This window comes from Salvelinus fontinalis, chromosome 36 (assembly GCF_029448725.1).
Source record: "Salvelinus fontinalis isolate EN_2023a chromosome 36, ASM2944872v1, whole genome shotgun sequence".
Classification (NCBI taxonomy): Eukaryota; Metazoa; Chordata; class Actinopteri; order Salmoniformes; family Salmonidae; genus Salvelinus; species Salvelinus fontinalis.
The window spans coordinates 29,765,869-29,783,310 of NC_074700.1; the positions used below are offsets into that span (position 1 = coordinate 29,765,869).

General features: G+C 41.9%; 1 long non-coding RNA gene across 1 annotated transcript; it reads right to left on the reverse strand.

The window, feature by feature from the left end:
- Window positions 1–3,352: 3,352 nt before the first annotated feature.
- Window positions 3,353–14,186, reverse strand: LOC129835581 (uncharacterized). Its single transcript, XR_008756462.1, has 3 exons — window positions 4,552–14,186; window positions 4,159–4,270; window positions 3,353–4,064 (listed from the first exon to the last, which is right to left on the reverse strand). It is a non-coding gene; the product is annotated as an uncharacterized LOC129835581 (long non-coding RNA).
- Window positions 14,187–17,442: the final 3,256 nt, after the last annotated feature.

A 17,442-nucleotide genomic window follows, 5' to 3' on the forward strand; every position in this document is an offset into this window, starting at 1 on the left:
GAAGGCATGCCGTAGCAAAGGGGTTGAATACTCTTTGAACACAATACATTTTAACATTTCATTTTTTATTAATAAAAAAAACAAAAACAAAAAAAACATAATTCCACTTTGACATCATGAGGTATTGTGTGTAGGCCAGTGACACAAAATATCAGTTTAATTAATTTTAAATTGAGACTACCACAACAAAATATGGAACAAGTCAAGTGATGTGAATTATTTTTCTAATGAAGATATTTTCGTGTTTAATTTTTCATATTTATTCGTACAAATATTCACATTTTTGTCAACTTTGATATTACAGAATATTTTGTGTAGATCGATGACAACAAATTACCATTTAATACATTTGAATCCCTCTTTGTAACACAACAGAATAGGAAAAAGTAAAGGGGTGTGTCTAAAGGACTTTCTGAAGGAACGGAATGCTGATCATCATTACATTTTTGTCCCCTTGTGAGACCATATGCTGACACATGCACATTTGTGGCCTGCTGCAGGTCATTTTGCAGGGCTCTGGCAGTGCTCCTCCTTGCACAAAGGCGGAGGTAGCGGTCCTGCTGCTGGGTTGTTGCCCTCCTACGGCCTCCTCCACGTCTCCTGATGTACTGGCTTGTCTCCTGGTAGCGCCTCCATGCTCTGGACACTACGCTGACAGACACAGCAAACCTTCTTGCCACAGCTCGCATTGATGTGCCATCCTGGATGAGCTGCACTACCTGAGCAACTTGTGTGGGTTGTAGACTCCGTCTCATGCTACCACTAGAGTGAAAGCACCGCCAGCATTCAAAAGTGACCAAAACATCAGCCAGGAAGCATAGGAACTGAGAAGTGATCTGTGGTCACCACCTGCAGAAACACTCCTTTATTGAGGGTGTCTTGCTAATTGCCTATAATTTCCACCTTTTGTCTATTCCATTTGCACAAGAGCATGTGAAATGTATTGTCAATCAGTGTTGCTTCCTAAGTGGACAGTTTGATTTCACAGAAGTGTGATTGACTTGGAGTTACATTGTGTTGTTTAAGTGTTCCCTTTATTTTTTTGAGCAGTGTATTTTAGCCATCCACATTAGACGTCTAATGAAAAGGCCCCCCATCCTGTTGATGTGAGCTGCTGGATAGCACACTTGCACTTGATATAAATGTATTGATGAGAAAGTGAACTTGCCATTTCCAAGAAGGACCTCAGTGGGGAATTGGGGATTCCCTGATTTGTGATCTGTTGCCGACAAGGTTTCATTACATAGGCCAAGGCTCTATACTTTTTTATTGCACTTTTAATTAAACTGACACATTTGTTAATGTGCGTCACCCAAAATATGTTTTTTGTCTCTGGCTTGCACAGCACAGGTGGTTGCCCAAATTCACTGTAGTAGGCAAGGCCTAAAATACAGGCTGTTATACGGATGATGGGTTAATAGCTCAGCCTATGACGGAACTTCTAATTTACACCTCTTTGTATAATTCGTGCACTACATGTAATACACGCCGTTCATGTGCAATCTTGCGCAATTCATGCATCTTCACTAGCATCTTCGCTGGCCTCTCTCCATTCCTCGTATAGCTCTTGAACCAATAGCCTAGCCCTATGTGTGTCCCAGAAGTAGCAGTATAGCTTGGTCACTTGTTTTGAGTAATAATAAAAAAGACATATTCGAGGAAAGAAGCACCTTGCTCTTGCTTGCTGGAAATAAAATAGACTGCCGTGTTCACAATGAACTTGCAGGGACGTTTGAAGGGCGAGAGCTTTTCTGGTGTGATGTGATCACTATGGCTGGTGGTAAAAATACAAATGAACGGGAATCCTCTGTTCTTCCAGCGCCATATTTTTCTTTTTATAATAAAATGTATTACATGAGACTCCCCAATGTTAGAATGTTTCATATCAAATGTATGAATTCACTTAGTTTTCCTAACAGTCTGATTTGCATAAACATTTTGATTGGATGATAGCTGTCCCACTTGGAGCACACTGGTTAAATTCATTTTGTTTCTTGAACCAATGTAGGATAGACTTGACCTCCTTGCCCAATTGGGTGAGGGTTATTGAGTCAGAATCAAATCCTCTGATCTCCTCCAGATCATTAATGATAGACTGCTAATATTTGAAGAACTCTTTGGCAAATGACATGACTGGCACATTGTGGAATGTAATAGCTGAACAGAGACTACAACTAGGCTATGTTTTGAGACTGTACAGTGTTTGTTTACATTTACATTGTTTACAAACAATGGAGTAGAACAAGCCAATATGATGGGTTCTGAATGGGTACGACAGTTGAACTAAGCTCATTTATAAGTGTCACGTTCCTGACCTATTTCTGTTAGTTTGTTATGTGTGTTAGTTGGTCAGGACGTGAGGTTGGGTGGGCATTCTATGTTTTCTGTTTCTATGTTGGTTTATGGGTTGCCTGGTATGGCTCTTAATTAGAGGCAGGTGTTTGGCGTTCCTCTAATTAAGAGTCATATTTAGGTAGGCGTTTTCACAGTGTTCGTTGTGGGTGATTGTCTTCCATGTCTGTGTATATGTTTGCACCATACGGGACTGTTTACGGTTTGTTCGGTTTGTGTAGCCTATGTTTCCTATTCGTGCGTTCTTCTTGTGTTATGTAAGTTCGTCGTCTAGGGGCCTGTTGCACAAAACTAGGATAAGGGATTAAGCCAGGATATCTTGGTGATCCTGGCTCAATTGATCCGTAATCCGGTTGCACTAAAGATGGATAGGGGGCAGGAGGATATGTTATGGTATAAATTACCATGGAGATTTATTCTGTGGAGCTAGCCTGCTCCAGACCAGGCTAAATTCCAGGATCTATTTAATCTCATCCCTAATGTTAGTCAGCAGTCACCACAAATGGAAACCAATAGTTATTTCACTGCTCACTATACATTGTTATCACATATAACTATATAATTTTTATATGTTGCTAACATTAGATAATTTACAGTTTCCCATAGACTATAAGGCTATATATAAAATGATAGAATATTAGGGCCACAGAGGGGAAAAAAACACAAGTAATAATATTGTAACCAGTTGTTTTAAAGGAGGACATTTGTTAAAATGACAGATGTGGGGCATTTCGTGAAATTGTACTTCAGTATGGTTTCATAAACAAAGACATGCTGATGTGCCAGAATATTAAGTATCACATTGTCATAAGTATCAAAACTGTAAAAACAATATGTAGCTTTTCTGCAGAAAGAACCAGCCTCATAAATTTATGACTTTATCCTTTTTCTTCAGTGTGGCCCTAGTACTCTGTCATATAAACAAATACACATTCCATGTGAATATAAAAACACAATGTGTAACATTATGTTCCTTTATTGAATAAGGACAAAACAAAGCAGGTAAACCATCAGCTCCTTTCGAAACTGAAGACACAGTGACTCTACAAGATGGAAAGCACAGAATCCAAGCATATTATACAAAATGATACATACACATTCAAAGGTCTGTATATAACACACCCTGCATGTCTGCACACTAAAATAAATGCAGGACAAATCCATACACATCAACTGAACAGACAAATGAATGGATGCAGTAGCCTCCCTGCAGCCTTGTATTACACACAGTATACCGCACAAACATCATAAGAGGCCAAATTCGTAAAAAAACGAACCCAAAAAAAACCAAATTCCTCTGCCACCGCAGGACATATTTAACCAAAATTGAAAGCACACATACTAACTAAAATAATTCAACACATATTGGTCCCTCAGCAGCCGACCACTGTCGTCATCAGGGAAGATTGCCGGATTGTCCCAGTCCATGGCTGGTGGCACTCTGGGGGCCCTCTCCTTCCTCAGGCAGGCCACATTGTGGAGGACAGCACAAGCCACAGTAATATCACATGCCCTAACAGGGCTGACCCTTAATTTGTGAAGGCAGTGAAAGCGTGCCTTCAGGAGGCCAAAGGTCATTTAAACTCTGGCCCTGGTCCTGGCATGGGCATGGTTGTAGGCCTGCTGTGCTTCCTGGGGGTCTGTGAAAGTTGTCAGGAGAAAAGGCTGGCAGCCATACCCCCTGTCTCCCAGCAACATACCAGAGAATTCACCTGTCAACACAAAATCTCATCATTACTACCTCATAAACACAGTGATATTCTTGACACAGCCATGATGGTTATAAATAGGGGTTGTGTGGCTTACCTTGTGATAGGCACTGATAGATTTCAGAGGCCCGAAAGATTCTGGAGTCATGGACTGAGCCAGGCCATTTTGCCACAACATTGCTGATCACACAGTCAGCATTGCAGACCATCTGAAATCATAAGATGAGGAATATTACACCAATCAATGCACATCACTGGCAATGCAGAGTGTTCGTCAATGGACAATATCAAAAAGTTATGTTCACCTGAACATTAATGCTGTGAAAGGATTTCCTATTCACAAAATCGGCCTCATGGGCACCTGAGGGGGCTTTTAACCTTATGTGTGTGCAGTCCACTGCACCAATGACATTGGGGAAACCTGTCACACAAAGTAATGAGTATCCTACTATGTGTTAACAGTTGTCCTGTAATTTGTAGATCCTCTTACCTGCAATCCTATAGAACTCCTCTTTTCACGCTGTATGTCGTAGTAACGTTAATTTAAAAAAGGTAACACAGCGGTTGCATTAAGAACTAATGTATCTTTCATTTGCTGTCCAACCTGTATTTTTTTGTCAAGTTTATGATTAGTTAATGATTAGATTAGGTGCCTCCCAAGATTTCTCCCAACATTTTGTTGTCAGCTTGGCTACTATTCTCATTGTATAACCACGATTTGTGCCGCTAAATATGCACATTTTCGAACAAACTCTATATGTATTGTGTAATATGATGCTATAGGACTGTCATCTGAAGAGGTTTGAGAAGGTTAGTGAAAAAATTTATATCTTTTGCTGGTTTATTCGTTATCGCTATTGTTGGCTTGAATCAATGCTGCTGTGTGGTTGGCTATTGTAGTAAGCTAATATAATGCTATATTGTGTTTTCGCTGTAAAACACTTAAAAAATCAGAAATATTGGCTTGATTCACAAGATCTGTCACGGGTTTCCAAAGTAGAACCCAGAAGCAGACCAGGACAAGGAGAGTAAGACGAAGGTGAGTATTTATTTACAAGTTTAAATGTAGTGATAGAAAAATCCAAGTGGCGGTACGGGCCGCGGAGGTGAGTTGATGGGATTGAATTGGCAGATCCAAGGAAGTAACTGAAGTCACCGACGACCAGGTAGGGATGGGATGAGTGTTCCGGGTGAATGACTGTAGACAGAAAAAACGGAGGTGAGTTCAAGGCAAGCAAGACGTACAAAACAACAAAACAAACTCTATCAAACTGGAGGCTGATACGCTGGCACAACATACTGTTCGTGGCTAACGATCCGGCAGGGAATGGATGTCAGGTCAGCGCTTATGAAGTGGAGGGGTGATGATCAGGACCAGGTGTGCAGATAGCTGATGGGATACAGGTGCGGGTACTCAGAGATCCTCCAACTAGCTACGTCGCCCGGCAACCAGACAGGGTGTGTTCCAGGACACCGGAAAAAACATTCCAGGACAGAACACAGGCAAAAACAGACTCAGGAAGCGGGATTCGTGACAAGATCTTTGTCTTTCATTTGCTGTACGCTGTGTATTTTTCATAAATGTTTTATGATGAGTATTTAGGTAATTCACGTTGGTCTCTGTAGTTATTCTAGTTACCTTGGTGAGAGTTGTGATGGTGGCTGCAATGTAAAACTATGATTTAAACCTGAAATATGCACATTTTTCTAACAAAACATATGCTATACAACAAATATGTTATCAGACTGTCATCTGATGAAGTTGTTTCTTGGTTAGTGACTATTTCTATCTTTATTTGGTCGAAATTGTGATAGCTACCTATGCAGGAAAAAAAATGGTGGGAAAAAAAGTTGTGTCTTTTGCTATCGTGGTTAGCTAATAGAAATACATATCGTGTCTTCCCGGTAAAACATTTTAAAAATCAGAAATGATGGCTGGATTCACAAGATGTGTATCTTTCATCTGGTGTCTTGGACTTGTGATTTAATGATATTTAGATGCTAGTATTTACTTGTGACGCTATGCTAGGCTATGCTAGTCAGCTTTTTTACTGATGGGGGTGCTCCCGGATCCGGGATTGGGATGAAGTAGAAGTTAAAGAGTAATATATTTTAATTACGTAACTATTCTAAACCTTGAGTCTACTAAATGGTTCCCTTCTTTGAGAGGCATTGCAAAATCTCCCTGGTCTTTGTGGTTGATTCTGTGTTTGAAATTCACTGCTCGATTGAGGAACCTTCCAGGTAATCATATGTGTGGGCTATAGAGATGAGGTAGTCGTTCAACAATCATGTTAAACACTATTATTGCACACAGACAGAAGTCCATGCAACCTATAATGTGAGTTGTTAAGCAAATGTTTACTCCTGAAGGCATGCCGTAGCAAAGGGGTTGAATACTCTTTGAACACAATACATTTTTACATTTCATTTTTTATTAATAAAAAAAAACAAAAACAAAAAAAACATAATTCCACTTTGACATCATGAGGTATTGTGTGTAGGCCAGTGACACAAAATATCAGTTTAATTAATTTTAAATTGAGACTACCACAACAAAATATGGAACAAGTCAAGTGATGTGAATTATTTTTCTAATGAAGATATTTTCGTGTTTAATTTTTCATATTTATTCGTACAAATATTCACATTTTTGTCAACTTTGATATTACAGAATATTTTGTGTAGATCGATGACAACAAATTACCATTTAATACATTTGAATCCCTCTTTGTAACACAACAGAATAGGAAAAAGTAAAGGGGTGTGTCTAAAGGACTTTCTGAAGGAACGGAATGCTGATCATCATTACATTTTTGTCCCCTTGTGAGACCATATACTGACACATGCACATTTGTGGCCTGCTGCAGGTCATTTTGCAGGGCTCTGGCAGTGCTCCTCCTTGCACAAAGGCGGAGGTAGCGGTCCTGCTGCTGGGTTGTTGCCCTCCTACGGCCTCCTCCACGTCTCCTGATGTACTGGCCTGTCTCCTGGTAGCGCCTCCATGCTCTGGACACTACGCTGACAGACACAGCAAACCTTCTTGCCACAGCTCGCATTGATGTGCCATCCTGGATGAGCTGCACTACCTGAGCAACTTGTGTGGGTTGTAGACTCCGTCTCATGCTACCACTAGAGTGAAAGCACCGCCAGCATTCAAAAGTGACCAAAACATCAGCCAGGAAGCATAGGAACTAGGAACTGAGAAGTGATCTGTGGTCACCACCTGCAGAAACACTCCTTTATTGAGGGTGTCTTGCTAATTGCCTATAATTTCCACCTTTTGTCTATTCCATTTGCACAAGAGCATGTGAAATGTATTGTCAATCAGTGTTGCTTCCTAAGTGGACAGTTGGATTTCACAGAAGTGTGATTGACTTGGAGTTACATTGTGTTGTTTAAGTGTTCCCTTTATTTTTTTGAGCAGTGTATTTTAGCCATCCACATTAGACGTCTAATGAAAAGGCCCCCCATCCTGTTGATGTGAGCTGCTGGATAGCACACTTGCACTTGATATAAATGTATTGATGAGAAAGTGAACTTGCCATTTCCAAGAAGGACCTCAGTGGGGAATTGGGGATTCCCTGATTTGTGATCTGTTGCCGACAAGGTTTCATTACATAGGCCAAGGCTCTATACTTTTTTATTGCACTTTTAATTAAACTGACACATTTGTTAATGTGCGTCACCCAAAATATGTTTTTTGTCTCTGGCTTGCACAGCACAGGTGGTTGCCCAAATTCACTGTAGTAGGCAAGGCCTAAAATACAGGCTGTTATACGGATGATGGGTTAATAGCTCAGCCTATGACGGAACTTCTAATTTACACCTCTTTGTATAATTCGTGCACTACATGTAATACACGCCGTTCATGTGCAATCTTGCGCAATTCATGCATCTTCACTAGCATCTTCGCTGGCCTCTCTCCATTCCTCGTATAGCTCTTGAACCAATAGCCTAGCCCTATGCGTGTCCCAGAAGTAGCAGTATAGCTTGGTCACTTATTTTGAGTAATAATAAAAAAGATATATTCGAGGAAAGAAGCACCTTGCTCTTGCTTGCTGGAAATAAAATAGACTGCCGTGTTCACAATGAACTTGCAGGGACGTTTGAAGGGCGAGAGCTTTTCTGGTATGATGTGATCACTATGGCTGGTGGTAAAAATACAAATGAACGGGAATCCTCTGTTCTTCCAGCGCCATATTTCTCTGTTTATAATAAAATGTATTACATGAGACTCCCCAATGTTAGAATGTTTCATATCAAATGTATGAATTCAGTTTATTAGGAAAACTGTCTAATTTGCATAAACATTTTGATTGGATGATAGCAGTCCCACTTGGAGCACACTGGTTAAATTCATTTTGTTTCTTGAACCAATGTAGGATAGACTTGACCTCCTTGCCCAATTGGGTGAGGGTTATTGAGTCAGAATCAAATCCTCTGATCTCCTCCAGATCATTAATGATAGACTGCTAATATTTGAAGAACTCTTTGGCAAATGACATGACTGGCACATTGTGGAATGTAATAGCTGAACAGAGACTACAACCAGGCTATGCTTTGAGACTGTACAGTGTTTGTTTACATTTACATTGTTTACAAACAATGGAGTAGAACAAGCCAATATGATGGGTTCTGAATGGGTACGACAGTTGAACTAAGCTCATTTATAAGTTATGTTCTTCAATAATCAATGGGTATATATCATTAATTTATAAGTCTAAGAATGGATTTAGCAACTAAGGATTTAAGCTTTAATGTTTATTGGATAGGATAAAAAGAGAGCGATTGTGTTAACTCCTTAACCATTGCTAGTACCCTGGTATACATTCAAGCTCCACAGATTTGATCCCATATGGCTTTGCTTAAACATCTTGTAAGAAGCTGGTGCTCTAGAAGCAAACACTAGTCACATGTCTATCTACGATTCTGTATTCCATCTGTGTGGCCTGGTTCCCGGGACCATGTGGAACCCATCCTCTGTGAACCCTCTCCTCTTTCATCTCTGACCCCCATGTTATCTCAGCTGTGAGGAGCACCGTGCATTTGTGTATCTAGAACAGGCATTGTAAAACTGTGTTTAACTTGGCTAGCCCCCGGGAGCAGACCTGTGTTCAAAAAGTATTTAAAAACCTTTATAGAATATACATTTATTTCCCCTTGGGGTTCCCTTGAGGATCAATAAAGTTATGTTATTCTCAAATACTATTTGAGCCCAGCTCCGCTAGGGAGTGCTTTCGGTTGCCATACTGGAAGTCTACTGGTTATTGCATTCTTGCACAATACGCTGCATTATTTTACTCTGGGGGTGTATTTCAAGCACTGTTTACTGTCTGTGAGGTGCATCGGCAGATGGGGTTTGGCCATTCAAACGGTTTGTGTTGCTGTGTTTATTTTGACTGACATGTCTCTGTTCTCTTCCTAACTGGGGTGGGGTCAGGACCCTTCACCTCTCATCCATCCCTATCGTTCTTCCCTCCTCTCCTCCCATCCTCTGCAGTTTTAATATAAGAAGACTGTTTGACCACAGAACCTTTTTCATCTTACGATTTTCCCTCCAAAAAGAGGAAACCAATGTTTCAATTGAAAAGTTGCACATAATTTTATCATCCGCTTATCAACTTTTCCTCTTTTGTTATAAATATTTTTTGACACTTTCTTACATGGACAAAAATAATCACTAACAGAAATGTGCATATTGTGTGAGACATCAGCATTCTGCCCCCTCCTCCCAGCCTTTAATGTGAGAAAGGTGTTTGGCCAGGGAAGTTTTTCTGAAGTGTCCGCCGAGACGACGAAGGATATGCCGAGACAGGAAGTCAGTGTCGGCGGCCATCGCTGTATAAAAACAGCTCACTATTATAGCATAGAGGCTTCAAAGAGACAGAGGCAAGATGAGCTCCCCTCGCAGCTACACACACACGCAGTATCACGCATACACATTCTCATTCACTCACATACACATGCTCTGGCACACACACAGAAACACACTATCACACACACGCAGTATCACACAAACACAGTCTCTTTTTATCTCTCTCTCACACACACACACACGCACACGCACACGCACACGCACACGCACACGCACACGCACACGCACACGCACACGCACACGCACACACACACACTTTGGCTTCTCTGAAAGGATACCATTGAAGGAAGCGTTGACCCCAACACGGAACTTGGGTTCAAAGTTCAATGCACTTTCTATTTTTTCACCTGCTTCCCTCGGCTCGTAGGAAACTTCTGAAGTGCTAGTGTGTCTCTCCTTTAAGGCCAGCAACATTTGTTTACACATACAGTACAATACACCAGTTGTGCCTGAACGCAGCCCTTTTGATGCTTTGATGATGTTACTGATACACTCGCCGGGGTGGGGAGGAGGGTGGGGGGTTTGAAAAGACAACAAATAACTTACACACACCAATGGCGTCCCATTGAAGATCAAACCCGGGTTCATCATTGGATAACATGCTAAGGTCACTGAGTTCAGTATGACCCTCTATGGATAGCCTGAAGCTAAAACGAGATGAAAAACTGGATCAGTCGGTGGTTTCATAAACCTAAAGATTTTAGAGGGCACTGAGTTTCCAATAGAGCCCCCAGAGCTGAATGGAACTAAATGAAACTGTCTGCTGTGTATAGTCTACGACTTCCTGTTCTCTCTTCGGACATAATCTGTCTCATCCTTTTTTATATCTCATCCTAGGTCTGAAGGTGGATGTTAATCCATATTGTTCTGGCTGGCAGAATATCACATACACCACACTCATTAGTAAGGAGCAAACATTCTGATTATACTGTAATCTCCTTACGTTCAAAAGACGGGTTACCTACCGGTGCTTTATGAAGACTTATTTTTTGTACCGTGGGGTTTTCACTTCACTCTTATCTGCTAAATCAACCTGACGCAATGAATTCAATACTGCTATATTAACGCAACATTTAACTCGATTAGACTTGATTCAACTCAATTCATTAAAAAAGTCAATGTATTAGTCTAGAATTCTGTAGGGCTACAGTTGAAGTCGGAAGTTTACATACACCTTAGCCAAGTACATTTAAACTCCGTTTTCACAATTCCTGACATTTAATCCTAGTAGAAATCCCATGCCTTAGGTCAGTTAAGATCACCACTTTATTTTAAGAATGTGAATTGTCAGAATAATAGTAGAGATAATGATTTATTCCCAGCCTTTATTACTTCCATCACATTTCCAGTTGGTCAGAAGTTTACACATACTCCATTAGTATTTGGTAGCAAAATTGTTGCAGGTTAACTTGGTTCAAACGTTTCGGGTGGCCTTCCACAAGCTTCCCACAATAAGTTGGGTGAATTTTGGCCCATTTTTCCTGACAGAGCTGCTGTAACTGAGTCAGGTTTGTAGGCCTCCTAGCTCGCATACGCTTTTTCAGTTCTGCCCACAAATTTTCTGTAAGATTGAGGTCAGGGCTTTGTGATGGCCACTCCAATACCTTGACTTTGTTGTCCTTAAGCCATTTTTCCACAACTTTGGAAGTATGCTTGGTGTCATTGTCCATTTGGAAGACCCATTTGCGTCCAAGCTTTAACTTCCTGACTGATGTCTTGAGATGTTGCTTCAAAATATTGCAAAATTTTCCATCCTCATGATGCCATCTAGTTTGTGAAATGCACCAGCCCCTCCTGCAGCAAAGCACCCCCACAACATGATGCTGCCACCCCCATGCTTCACGGTTGGGATGGTGTTCTTCGGCTTTCAAGCCCTCCCCCTTTTTCCTCCAAACATAATGACGGTCATTATGGCCAAACAGTTCTATTTATGTTTCATCAGACCAGAGGACATTTCTCAAAAAAGTGCAATATTTGTCCCCATGTGCATTTGCAAACTGTAGTCTGGCTTTTTTATGGCAGTTTTGAAACAGTGGCTTCTTCCTTCCTGAGCAGCCTTTCAGGATATGTCGATATAGGACTTGTTTTACTGTGGTTATAGATACTTTTGTACCGGTTTCCTCAAGCATCTTCACAAGGTTCTTTGTTGTTTTTCTGGGATTGATTTGCACTTTCGCACCAAGGTACGTTCGTCTCTAAGAGACAGAACGTGTCTCCTTCCTGAGCGGTATGATGGCAGTGTGTTCCCATAGTGTTTTTACTTGTGTACTATTGTTTGTACAGATGAATATCGTACCTTCAAGCATTTGGAAATTGCTCCCAAGAATGAGGAGTCTAAAAAAACAATTCTGAGGTCTTGGCTGATTTCTTTTGATTTTCCCATGATGTCAAGCAATGAGGCACTGAGTTTGAAGGTAGGTCTTGAAATACAGCCACAGGTACACCTCCAATTGACTCAAATTATGTCAATTAGCCCATCAGAAGCTTCTAAAGCCATGACATAATTTTCTGGAATTTTCCAAGCTGTTTAAAGGCACAGTCAACTTAGTGTATGTAAACTTCTGACCCACTGGAATTGTGATACAGTGAATTCTAAGTGAAATAATATGTCTCTAAACAAATGTTGAAATTACCATGACATTTCTATTGCGCAATCTTTAACGTTACAGCGATCAGATTTTATAGAGTCCTAAAAAAAATATTTTGAATATATAACCTCCTTACTCATCCTTATTCATCAATGTATCTTTTACTCAAAGGAAAAAGTCATAAATTGCTATATTCCCCCACTGCATAATATTAATTTGAATTTACCCAGGGTGTAATTGAACTTCATTGGGTGTGCTATCTATTTTTCATCTTCAAATGCATATACAACCACCCATGAGAAAACGCAACTGTAACGGTACTCGTCCTCGTCTGATGACGAGTATGAAAGATCGGACCAATGTGCAGCGTGGTAAGTGTCCATTTTAATGAAAACAACTGAACACTGAATGACAAAACAAAAAGAGAATGACCGAGACTGAAACAGTTCTGTATGGACAGACACAAACACAGACACAGAAAACAACTACCCACAACCCATAGTGGGAAAACAGGCTACCTAAGTATGATTCTCAATCAGAGACAACGATCGACAGCTGCCTCTGATTGAGAACCATACCAGGCCAAACACAGAAATCCAAACATAGAAAAACAACATAGAATGCCTACCCCAACTCACGCCCTGACCAAACCAAAATAAAGACATAAAAAAGGAACTAAGGTCAGAACGTGACAGCAACACATAAAGTTAGGCCAGGATATAGGCATTGCAGCTTTTAAAGGCAATTTCCGATTGAGCCAACATTTACAGCGTTTACTGTGAATTGGATCTCCACAAACCTGGGAAGATTGCCTTTAAAACCACATTGCCTATAACCCGCAATCAGATTGAATCAGCCCCAGTCAGATATTTTCTCAAAGATTAAAAAGAGGCACTGATGGGGATACAGGAGGTTGTGTGTATTTCTCTGCACCAGAGCGTCTGGGGTACCGTGAGGAGAGTGAGGGCTTTGAACTGGGGTGCCCCACACTGGGTTGAAGTGGCATCAATTAATGCCCCAGCTTGGGGGCCCAAGATACATCAACTCCAAGAATTAGGAGTCAGCCACATGGTGGCTGCCTAGCCATTAAATCACTGAACAGGCCATGTTAAAGGCACAATTTCAGACACTGAAGTGAAAAACGAAGACAGATTCTTTGCAATTGATTGCTCTGCTGAGAAAGTAAATTAATCATACACCAAGATCCGATTTCCGGACACATATTAAGCCTAGCGGTGTACAAAAAATCTTGTTCAATGGAAAAACTCCATTGTAAGGGATTAAGTATTAGTCCAGGTGCTGTATGTGTCAAACCTCTTAGAGTAGGAGTGCTGACTTGGGATCAGTTTATCCTTTTCAATTAATAACATTACATGGACAGGGGGAACCTGATCCTAGCACGTGCTTGATATATAAGGGCCTGAGGTATACACTTCATGTGTCTGAGAAACTGGCCCGAAATGTGTTTTAATGAGATGTGCTCTCTTGAGACGTGCAGATTTTCCATATCTTAACTAAAGATATGGGCAGGTAATTCATGCCATGATGTGAAAAAAGCACTACATTCAAATTATGAGCGCAGATCTTAAGATAGGAGTTGGACCTATTATATGCTAAGTGTTGACCACATACTGTACATATCTCTAGCATCATGTTTGCATGTTCATTTGACCCCCCCCCCCAGCACCCCCCTCATCTGATAGTGGTCTTCTGACAAACTTCAAATCAATCTGACAGGATGTGATCAGTGTGTGGCGCCCCCTCTCATCGCTTCCATCCCCCTCGTCACCCAAACCACAACAATCGTAATGGGCTCTGATTGACACTTCTGTCTCCTCTGTCTAATTGATGTCAAATACCGTCAAGGCGTAAAATTCAACCAACGGTATCTCTGCCATCGTACATTGCCCCCTTCTCTAAAACCAGAGGTCAAGAGCCAGGTTCACTGTGTGATCATTAGACCGGCAGTCTTTATGAGGTAACAGCTTGTCCAACTCCTCCGTCCACCTCAGCATCCTTCCATCCCTCCATCCCTTCAATGCCGCATTCCTTCCATCCCTCCGCCCCTTCTATCCATCTAACCTTCCGCAAATTCTATCTATCCCTTCCACCCCTCCAGCTACACCTCTCCATCCATCTCTCCATCCATTCATCCATCCCTCGCCCCCTTCCACCCCTTCTTTCTTTTCCCTCCGCGGTCGCGTCAGAAAGATGGACCCTCCCTGTCCCTTCCATCTAGATCACATTACACGACAAGCCCCCTGGAAACGCACTATACCCGCATCACCAAACAATGTGGCCAGTAGGGCACGGGGTGGTATTTTGGAGAGGGAATGTTCGAGATGGGATCTCGCCTGTCACCCCTCATCACTGGAAGGCCTCCCCGTCTGCTCCATGCACTCTGTCACTTACAGGAGGGCTGCTGTCACTGACTGTTTGGACCATCGGTGGGACCGCTATGTCCACACGTGGTGGCGTTTTCAGTAGGGCTCGCTGTCACACTCTATCCCAGCCACCCACCCTAGATCGCCTGGGTATCTCGGGTGTCCACTACTGGTGATTAATCATTAGAGATGGACAATAAAACATCCAGAGAGGCCAGATTCTGATTCATTCATTCTATATTCAGATAACCATTTGCTGATGCCTTAGTGACAGAGAAAGCGGACACTAGTCTTTGTAAAGTCCAGATGATGCCCAGGGCTCTGCTGCAATGATCTAATACACATGGAGTATGTTGGTACATTGCCAATTTGGCTCTTATTACCCGGTCTGGAACTGGAATCATCCCCAAGATTGATTCTCATTACGTATAACACTGCCAAGGTGCTGAGAAAAATGATATCCGTTACTAACTGCAGAAAAAATCCTAATAAGCTAACTTGCTAAAATGTTATATCACAGTCATAAAGCTTGTGTAGTAAAAAAACAGAAAATATTAAATAGATTGGATGTTACTGTATCTGTATATTCTTATTTTTGGTGGGGTGGCAATGGCGGAGCCAGGAAAAAAGGGAGGGATGGTGTCATTTTCAGCAGGAACCCTCTGAGGTCTGTTTTGCAAAACAAAACAAAGCACCCCTTATTGAAAAATATAGTGCAGTGAGACGGAAATGTATTAACTGGCACCAGTTAATGCGTGCATTATTCATTTCGGGTGAGCATGAAAAATTATCTAAAGAGGTCTGAAATTGCAGACGCGCAGGCTGGGCTCGCTGGTTCGTTTCATCCCTTTGGAATAGGGCGGGAGGGGGGGAGTGAGGAAGGGAGGGATGGATGAAGGGATGGATGGATGGGCAGAGGGGTGGAGGGATCGAGGGACAGAAGTATGCCGGGACAGAGGGATAGTAGATTGAGAGAGTAGGAGGGAGGGAGGGAGGGAGGGAGGGAGGGAGTGCTCACACCTCTCTGGACAGGGCTTTACAGTAACAGCTGTGGTCCTCTCATGAGGGGGCGTCGGCAGGGCTGGGAAAGGGGCCGTGCTGGACAGATGGACGGACACACGAGAGCCTGGGACCACCACTGTTAATAAAAATACAATATCTGCTGATGCTGGACTGTGTGTGTGTGTCTGTCTGTCTGTCCGTCTGTCTGTCTGTCTGTCTGTCTGTCTGTCTGTCTCTTTCTGCCCCCCCCTTCCACCCTTTGTCTCTCTTTCTTTCTATCTCTGTTTTCTTCTCCTTCACCAGCCTTCTTATTTCTCTCTCCCTCTCCGTTGTCTTCTTGCTTCTCTCCCTCTCTCCCCGGAACTTCTAGGAGGTGGCTTGGGCAGAGAAACTGTGCCAGCGGCATATGGCTTTCCACTGTGCTAAACATCCATATAAACGACAGACCCATCAGTCATTGCTTTGGTCCGATGAGGGGAGCAAGCCGATCTCTGATGAACGGTGTTACCGACTTACCTGCTGCTAAAACATTACCCTAGAAACACCTGCTTTCCCACAAGTCCACACAACACAGCCCGTGAAAAGGCACTACCAGGCCATCCTGAGTACACATCATGTTTGCCAGGTTATAGCAAATAACAGCTAAGCTCTCTAAACCCTCGGCTAGGAAGCCCATGTCAAGCCTTCATAGGCCAGTTAACAACACAGCATCTGCTGTAGCCTATAGAGGGGAAACACACAAGAATTGAGTTAACGAAACACGTTAAAGAACTTCCCAGCTCTTTGAAGCAATCAAAGCTTCCTGCCTGCTCTAAAACTCACTCATTTCGGGGGTAGCCTAAAGCAATGGTTTCTCTTAGATTAGGTCCAAATGAAGCCATTGCATTCTGTCTCTGGTCTCTATGATTCTTTCTCTGGTTCTATGGGTGGAAACAGAAATCAGCAGGTTCTTTGTTCTTGGTCTAGTAGCCCGGTATTCTTCTGCCAAATTTAACAGAAGGCTCGGAGGGGTAACGGGGGTCTAACCCAACCTGGTATCACCTTCTGCCGCAGAGCGCAGAGCAGTAGAGAGACAATCAGCCCTGAACCCTGCTGTCTGACGCACAAAGTGAAAAGACTCTAATTGGGTGTTGTTGTTTTTTTTTGTTGTTACACCCGCGTTTTCTTTCTGCAGGATTGCTGGGTCATGAAAAAGCAATTAGACCTCGGAGCTACGACTTTAATTCGTTTTTCATCAATCTATCTTTCTCTCTCTGAAAAAAAGTGTCAACATAATCAGTTCACTTGAGTGAGGATCTATGAAAGTTGTTTATATGGTTTATTTGGGACTGTATTGCTGATTTGACTGTAGATGTTTTGGGTTTTTTGGTACTCCTATGTTATACCTTTTGTAAATGTATATGATTAAGTAGGCTTATCTGGCTAAGATGCAAAAAAAAATAATAACATGATACATTGCATGGATAAACCTGTCTGCACATGTGTAAAGGGATAAAAGGTGTTTATGAAAATTGGCTGAGGAGTTTCCA